The 8,242-nt window shown below is 36.2% G+C and overlaps 1 long non-coding RNA gene across 1 annotated transcript in view; it reads left to right on the top strand.

Moving 5' to 3' along the window:
* Window positions 1-2,512: 2,512 nt before the first annotated feature.
* Window positions 2,513-8,242, top strand: part of LOC105526182 — a 49,555-nt gene continuing 43,825 nt past the window's right edge. The window contains exon 1 of the long non-coding RNA XR_001004040.1: window positions 2,513-2,597. This is a non-coding gene — a long non-coding RNA (uncharacterized LOC105526182). The remainder of the gene's footprint in view (window positions 2,598-8,242) is intronic.

Genomic DNA, 8,242 nt, shown 5'->3' with positions numbered 1-8,242 from the left:
AAACCTACAATATGGTCTATTTTTAACTTACCAAATTCACGTTCAGCATTTATTACAACAAGCAGCAGGGATCACATGAGTCTTGGTGTGTATAAGTATCTTCTTTAGGGTGAAAAGGTCCCGCTGATTGTCTGTTACACCTGTAGAGCTTATTTGCTTCCTTGTCAGTAGGCTGTGTATAAAGGGAGGTGGGAAAGGTAACTTGGAGGGAGACATTGGACATCATTTTCCTACCTTCCTCACCTTTGTGTAGCATAGTACTCAACAGATATCCAAGGCCTCCCTCACCTGGCATCAGTATCTGAGAATGGATGTATCTAAATAAATATTGTCCTATATACAGTAGGATAAAATCTGATGTTTAATATTTCTTCAATCAGTATTTCACATGGAAGCTCTCGAGACATTTAGCAGCCCACTAGGATTCTGTAGAACTTCTGTTGAGAAAACTTGTTGAGACAATCTCACCTACACTCATGGCTTCAGTTATCTAATGCTTTCAAATTTATGTCTCCTGTTGGTTCTGGATTTAAAATTGCTGACTCACCATCTCCTCTTGATCATTTCATAGGCACATCAAACTCAGAATGCCTAAACTTAATTCTCAATTGTGTCTCTACTCCCTCTGCAACCATGCAAAAAAGAAAATTGTGAGCCACTTCCAGTGTTGTTCCCCTCAGCAAATGGCACCAATGTCCACACCCCAGCAACTGGGACATCATGGACATGATTCTTTACTCATTTCCCTTAATTGTACCTTCCATTCCATGTTTAATCAGTCTCTAATTCCTGTTGATTCTGTTTATGAAATGTCACAACATTGAATCTTATTCTATATCCCCACCACTGCAAATCAAACTATTCCCTTTTTTAGGGCTGAATTTCCAGAAGAGTCTCTTACCTGGTCTTATCTATTATGAAACCAGTCCAAGCCATTCTCTACTTTGTTGCCAGTTGGTTGACTTTCTAAAATGCAAAATCTTATCACGTTTCTCCCTGCTTAAAACTTCTCAATAACTACCAGCATATTGCTCTTAAGATGAAGACCAAAATCCTTAATAGGGTATACAATGATGTGTGTTATCCTCCCCTGCTAACCTCACAAACCTCTTCTCTGACTTCTGCCTTCCCTTACTGTATTCCATCCATGAATACTTATCAATCCCCTTTTAAGAGGCTCCCTCACGTTGTCTTCCCTCTGCTTATAAACCTCCCACTCCTTTCATCTCACTCTTACTCATCCTTCAGATCTGAGTTGAAATGTCATTTCCTCAGAGAAGCAAGAATTTCCTTAGTTCTGTGTATTTTTGCCTAATTTCACTTACCACAATTCTAATTGCACAGTTTGTTGGTTATTGTCTATCCCTGAAGCAGCTCTGATTGCTCTTGAAAGGCAGGGATTGCATTTGTTGTGTTTACCACCTATCTCTAGCATTAACACACAATAAAAACAATTGGTGGGACAAATGAGTAAATGAATTATTAAATTGACTAATTTGCTTCTTTCATGCTATTTCTCTCAAGTTTAGGAATAAAATCACTATACTCATTACATAAAAGAAATCTGAATTTCTAATTTTAGGGTATTTTTATTAGTTGAACTTTTTACCATAAGCAAAATTGCGTAGCTTTGAAATACCTTTTTTAAAAATGTTGCCTAGCCTACCATCTCATGCATGTTGTAAGTTTTATGTGATTAAATGAGTTTTAATATACAGCAAAATAACAACATGAAATTGTAAATTATACTAATAGTCTGTGACTTTATTAGCATGAAAAAATTCTTCCCAGTTATTTATAAGACCAAATAAAAATATTAACTTGAGATTAGCACTGCAGCTGTTGAGTATTTCAGTGCTATTAAATATTGGAGGACATAATTTTAAAATGTACAAAGATCATACACAGATCATTTTATAGTTTTATTTTTCTTACTATTATTTAGAAAAAGACATTTTGAAATCAGTGTTTCCCACAAAGAAAAATACTTAAATATGTAATTTTAATACAGACGTATGCCAAAATTAATATTTATTTATTTTTGTTTGGATATAAGCCAACATAGACATGAATGTAGCTCTTTTCTCCTGAGATGGAAGAACAACTATTCAAATTCAATCAGAGCATCTAGATGTAAATGAGCTGTTCATCTAGAGTCCACAGGATGTTCACTTTGGCTTCAATCCTTCCAGACTGGATCCATACCAAGACTTTATATTATTACTATTAATTAGCAGTTCTGGCAAAATTAAGGAATATTGTTATGTCAGCTTGAAATCCTTTAGACTGACTAGTGATCTCAAAAAAGGTAAGATTTGATCAATAATTATTTAAAGTATGATGATTAAAAATTAAATTCCTGATGTGATCCATGATTTTTTTTCCCTCTCTTACTCTGTTTAAGAAAAACAGGGTAGGTATTTATCAGAGAGGAATCCAAAATCAGAGGTAGAAAAAGGCATGGATTTTAAGGACTTCTCTGTCTTCATTTAGTCTTCCCTTTCTTTCCACAGATTACAGATCCAGACTCCTGTGCCTTACCACTGCCCATGGCCAGCTCTCTGCTGATGACCGGGCATGACTACACCAGTTGTTGGGTACTTTGACTAGAATACCAACCAAGTCATTAGAAATACAATGCTTTTTTCTTTCTATCCAAGATATGAACATGTGACAACCTAAACAAACAAAATCCCAACAAGAGTGTCAGATTAGCAAATTACAGTTAACCCTTGAACAACAGAGAGGGTAGAGGTACTGATCACTGGCACAGTTGAAAGTTCAAGTACAAGTTTTGACTCTCCCAAAACTTAATTACTAATAACCTACTGTTGACTAGAAGCCTACTGATAATATAAATGATTTATTAACACATATTTTATATGTTATATGTATTAGGTACTGTATTCTTACAATAAAGTAAGCTAGAGCAAAGAAAATGTTATTAAGAAAATCACAAGAAAGAGAAAAGATATTTACTCTCCATTGAGTAGAAGTGGCTCATCATAAAGATCTTCATTCTCATCGTCTTCAAACTGGGTAGGCTGAGGAGGAGCAATAAGAGAAGGGATTGGTCTTGCCATCTCAGGGGTGGCAGAAATGGAAAACAATCCACGTATAAATATAGACCGGTAGTTCAAAGGTCAACTGTATTTACCTTAAATTACTTTAAATTACTTGTCTGACCTGAGATTTTCCTGACCGTAATCCAAGAGATTGACACATTTTTAAAGTTTGTTCTTATGTTTTGCAAAATGACAATTTGTTTTCCAGAAGTTACCCACCACCATGATTTAAGACAGAAGAAGCCTGAGGTTCTCCCAAGGTCCATTGAGCATAAGAGTTTCTTGCCTTCTAGTAAAATAAACCCATATTTGTAAAGTGTCTGCACCAGAAAAATCTTCCACATTATCTTGTGTTTAAGTATTAGGATTGTACAATACATTTCTTAGAAGAATTCTGCCTACTACTCATGCAGACACCAAGCAGGACAAATACAAAGGTGACTACATCTAGACAAATCATATTCAAACTACTGAAAACCAACAACAAAAAACAAATCTTAGAGGGAAAAGAAACCTCGCATGGGGAAACAATGATCTAAATGATGGCCAGCTTTGCAGGCCAGAAGACAGTGAAATGATGCCTTTACAGTACGGAAAGAAAGACAAAGTCAACGTAGAATTCTATGTCCAATAAAAATATCCTAAAAAATAAGGCAAAATAAAAACATTTCCAGTAGACAAAAGCTGAGAGCACTAGTCTTTGGTAGATTTGTACTACACAAAATGCCATGAAGAGGTTTTCAGGCTGAAGAAATACACCAGTTGGAACCTCAATGAAGCATGAAGAGTACTAGAAACAGCAAAGATTAAAGGCTACTTTAGCATCTTTATTTTTAACACATATGTACCTATAAATTTTAACTTCTTCAAAAAATTGACTTTTTAAGATAAAAATAATAACAATGTATTGAGCTGCAGCATATGTAGAAGTAAAATACAGGAAAATAAGAGCACAAGGATGAGAAGCATAGACACATAGAATTATATATTTACCAGGTTCTTACATTGTTTGTGAAGTAATATAATATTATTTTAATGTCGATTGGGATAAACTTAAAGGCATATATTCTATACTGAGCAATCTATAAAAAACAAAGAAGCATATCTAAAAATTCAATGGATGAGATTAATTTAAATACTAAAAACTACTTTATTAACCCAAAACAAGACAAGAAAAAAGGGATGAAATGAGACAAATGTCACAAATAAAAAATCAATGGTAGGTTGTAACCCAATCATATTAATAGTTACACTGAATATAAATGAACTAAGCACTCACCCCCAGAAAAGTGGTTATCAGATAGGAAAAAAGAAAGACCTATCTATATGCTCTTTATAAGAACATATTTAAGGCCCGGCTCAGTGGCTCACGCCTGTAATCCCAGCACTTTGGGAGGCTGAGACAGGCAGATCACGAGGTCAGGAGTTTGAGACCAGCCTGGCCAACATAGTGAAACCCCATCTCTATGAAAAATACAAAAATTAGCTCATGGTGGTGCACACCTGTAGTCCCAGCTACTCAGGAGGTTGAGGCGAAGAATCACTTGAACCTGGGAGGCAGAGGTTGCAGTGAACCGAGATCACGCCATTGCACTCCAACCTGGGTGACAGAGCGAGACTCCGTCTTGGGGGGTAAAAAAAAAGAAACATATATAAATAAAATGACATAGTCAGGTTGAAAGCAATAAGTTGGGGGAAAATACCATGAAAAAATGAAGTATAAGAAAGCTGGTGTGGTTATATAAATATTAGTCGAAAGAGATGTCAAGACAAAGATTATTACCAGAGATAGGGAAGTATGTTTCATAATGATAAATGGATTGATTCATCAAGAAAATATAAAGGTCTTAATTGTGCACCTAATGACAGAGCATAAAACAAAAGGTGACAGGACAAAAGGAGAAATAGGCAAATTCTCATTTAGCTAGTGTGGTGGTTTGGTTTATATGTCAACTTGAGTAAGCTACAGTGCCCAGTTATTTAATCAAACACCAATGTAGGTGTTGCTTTGAAGATACGTTGTACATGTGGTTAGATCTACATTCAGTTGACTGTAACTAAAAGATATTACATGATAATGTGAATGTGGGTTCGCCTAATCAGTTGAAAACCCTAGAGCAAATACAGGTTTCCTGGAACAGAAGATATTCTGCCTCAAGATTAAAGCACTAACATCTGAGTTTTCAGCCTGCTGACGTATCCTATTGATTTCAGACTTGACAGCTCCTAAAATCACATGAGCTAATTCCTTAAGTAATTGTCTTAATACATAGATATGTATATCTTCTATTGTGTCTGTTTCTTTGGAGAACCCTGACTGACATAGTGATGTTAGCATCGCTTTGCCTAAGTAGACAATATAATCAGTAAATATACAGAAGATTTGAACAGCATTATTAACCAAGTTGATCTAATTAACAAAGGCAGATATAAATTATTTCAAGTACTTATGGAACATTCATAAAGATCGACATATGCTGCATCATAAAGCACATCTCAACAAATATCAAAGATTGAAGTGATACATAGTGTATTTTGTGACCACAACAGTATTAAAGTGGAAATTGGTAACAAATTTAAGTAGAAAGTCCCCAATATTTAGAAATTCAGCAACATTCTTTTAAATAACCCATGTGTCAAGTGAGAAATTATGTTGGGGATTAGAAAATTTTTTGAACTGATTGATAATAGAAAACATTATAAATGTGTGAGATGTGGCTAAAAAAGTGCTTACGTGGAAAGTTACAGCTTTACATGCTTATGTTTAAAAAGAAGAAAGGCTTATTTAATCAATGACCTACTTCTGCTTTAAAAACCTGGACTAAAAACTCTGGTTTCCATTGTAACATGTAAGGGTTTGGAAGTCATTACTTCATCCTAACACAGACAAGAAGCTGAAAAGGGATCTGGAAAATAAAAACTCGTCTCAGATCTATCAGAGAAGTGAGGTCACAGGGCAAACTACTGTCCTAAAAATTAGAGAGACTGAATACAGAGAATCACAACTTAAAGGAGAAGAAACCCACAAGCAGAAACTTCCACAGGAACCAGTGCTGGGCTATATAAACCTAAATTCTAATTGACAAATTCTTAGAGCCTTAATGTGGAGAAATCTAAGAGTTAAAACTTCAGGGGAACCCAGTCATACGGGAACTCCCACACTTTCATGAGTTTACCATTAAGAGATTGACCCTATTCTCACAGTAGATATTGAAGAAAAATCCTCTCATGCTTCTGGCAGGGGAAGGGGGAAAGTAATCATTTAAAAGTATACCAGAGCATGCCATTCTTCTTAACAAGGCCTGCCCTCAGGAGAAACTATTTTTACCAGAGCCTAACCTATTGGAGTTTTTCAGAGCCCAGCTGACTGAGGGAAAGGAAATGTTCAACTCTACCCCACTCTAGCCATCCTCTAGATGCGGAGATAAGTGAGAAGCACATACAAAGGTCACAGCCCAGAGGCACAGGCTCACTAAAACACTGAGTGCTCATCACAGTACTAAAGAAATCTACCCTACCCACACTATCCTACCTCACTAAAGGCCTATTTACTACAGTTCCTTTTACCCAGTCCGTGCCCACCTTTCAACAAAGAAATTATAAAGCATACTTAGAGGCAAAATGTACAGTTTGAAAAAAGTAAGCATCAGACCAAGAGTTGGATATAGCAGGAATGTTGCAGTTACCAGATTAGGAATTCTAAAAAATTATGATTGATGTGTTAAGGGCTCTACTGTACAAAATAGAGAACATGGAAGAATGGATGCATAATGTAAGCAGAGTGATGGAAATTCTAAGATGGAAAAAAATAAATACTAAAAAAAGAAATGCTAGAGATAAATAACCCTGTGACAGAAATGAAGAATGACTTTGGTGAGCTCATTAGTGGACTGGAGACAGCTGAGAAAAAAAAAATCTCTGAGCTTAAGGATATGTCAGTAGAAACTTTCAAAACTGAAAAGCAAAGAGTAAAATACTAAAAACAATGAAATGAAATATCTAAGAAATGTGATAAAACTACAAAAGATGTGAATACATGTAATGGAAATATCAGGAGAAGAAAGAGCAAGCAAAAGCAATAATTAAAGCAATAAGGACGCAATTTTCCACAAATTCATGACAGATATCAAACCACAGATCCAGGAATTGGAGATAAATTGGAATTTATCCAAGCAGGATAAATGCAAAAAAACAAAAAACAAAAAAAACAAAACCCAAACCATATCAAAGACAACTTCTTGAAAGAAGTCATAGGAAAAAAACACCTTACCTCTAGAGAATCAAAAGTAAGAATTACATCCAATTTTCTTCAGGAATGCATGCAAGCATGAAGAGAGTAGAGTAAGTTATTTATGGTGTGTATTAGTCCATTTTCATGCTGCTGATAAAGAGACACCCAAGACTGGTTAATTTATAAAGAAAAACAGGTTTAATTGACTCACATTCCACATGGCTGGGGAGGCTTCACAATGATGGTGGGAGGCAAAAGTCATGTCTTACATGGTGGCACAGAAGAGAAAATGAGAACCAAGTGAAACAGATTTCCCCTTATAAAACTATCAGATCTTGTGAGACTTACTCACTACCATGAGAACAGTATGGGGAAAACTGTCCCCATGATTTAATTACCTCCTATGGGGTCCCTCCCATGACACATGAAGAATTATGAGGGCTACAATTGAAGATATGAGATTTGGGTGGGGACACAGCCACATCATATAATTCTACCTCTGGCTCATCCCAAATCTCATGTTCTCACATTTCAAAACCAATTATGCCTTCTCAACGGTCCCCTAAAGTCTTAACTCATTTCAGCATTAACTCAAAAGTCTCATCTGACACAAGGCAAGTCCCTTCCACCTACAAGCCTGTAAAATCAAAAGTAAGTTCGTTACTTCCTAGATACAATGAAGGTACAGGCATTTGGTAGATACACCTATTCCAAATAGAAGAAACAGGCCAAAATGAAGGGGCTACAGGCCCCATGCAAGTCTGAAATCCAACAGGACAGTCAAATTGTAAAGCTCCAAAATGGTCTCCTTTGACTTCATGTCTCACATCCAGTTCAGACTGATGCAAGATGTGGGTTCCCATGGTCTTTGGAAGCTCTGCCCCCATGGCTCTACAGGGTACAGGCTCCCTCCCAGCTGCTTTCATGGGCTGGTGTGGAGTGCCTG

This window comes from Colobus angolensis, unplaced genomic scaffold (assembly GCF_000951035.1).
Source record: "Colobus angolensis palliatus isolate OR3802 unplaced genomic scaffold, Cang.pa_1.0 Scaffold58, whole genome shotgun sequence".
Classification (NCBI taxonomy): Eukaryota; Metazoa; Chordata; class Mammalia; order Primates; family Cercopithecidae; genus Colobus; species Colobus angolensis.
Note: the sequence above shows the minus strand (reverse complement) of the source record. Positions and strands in the feature narration are given on the sequence as shown.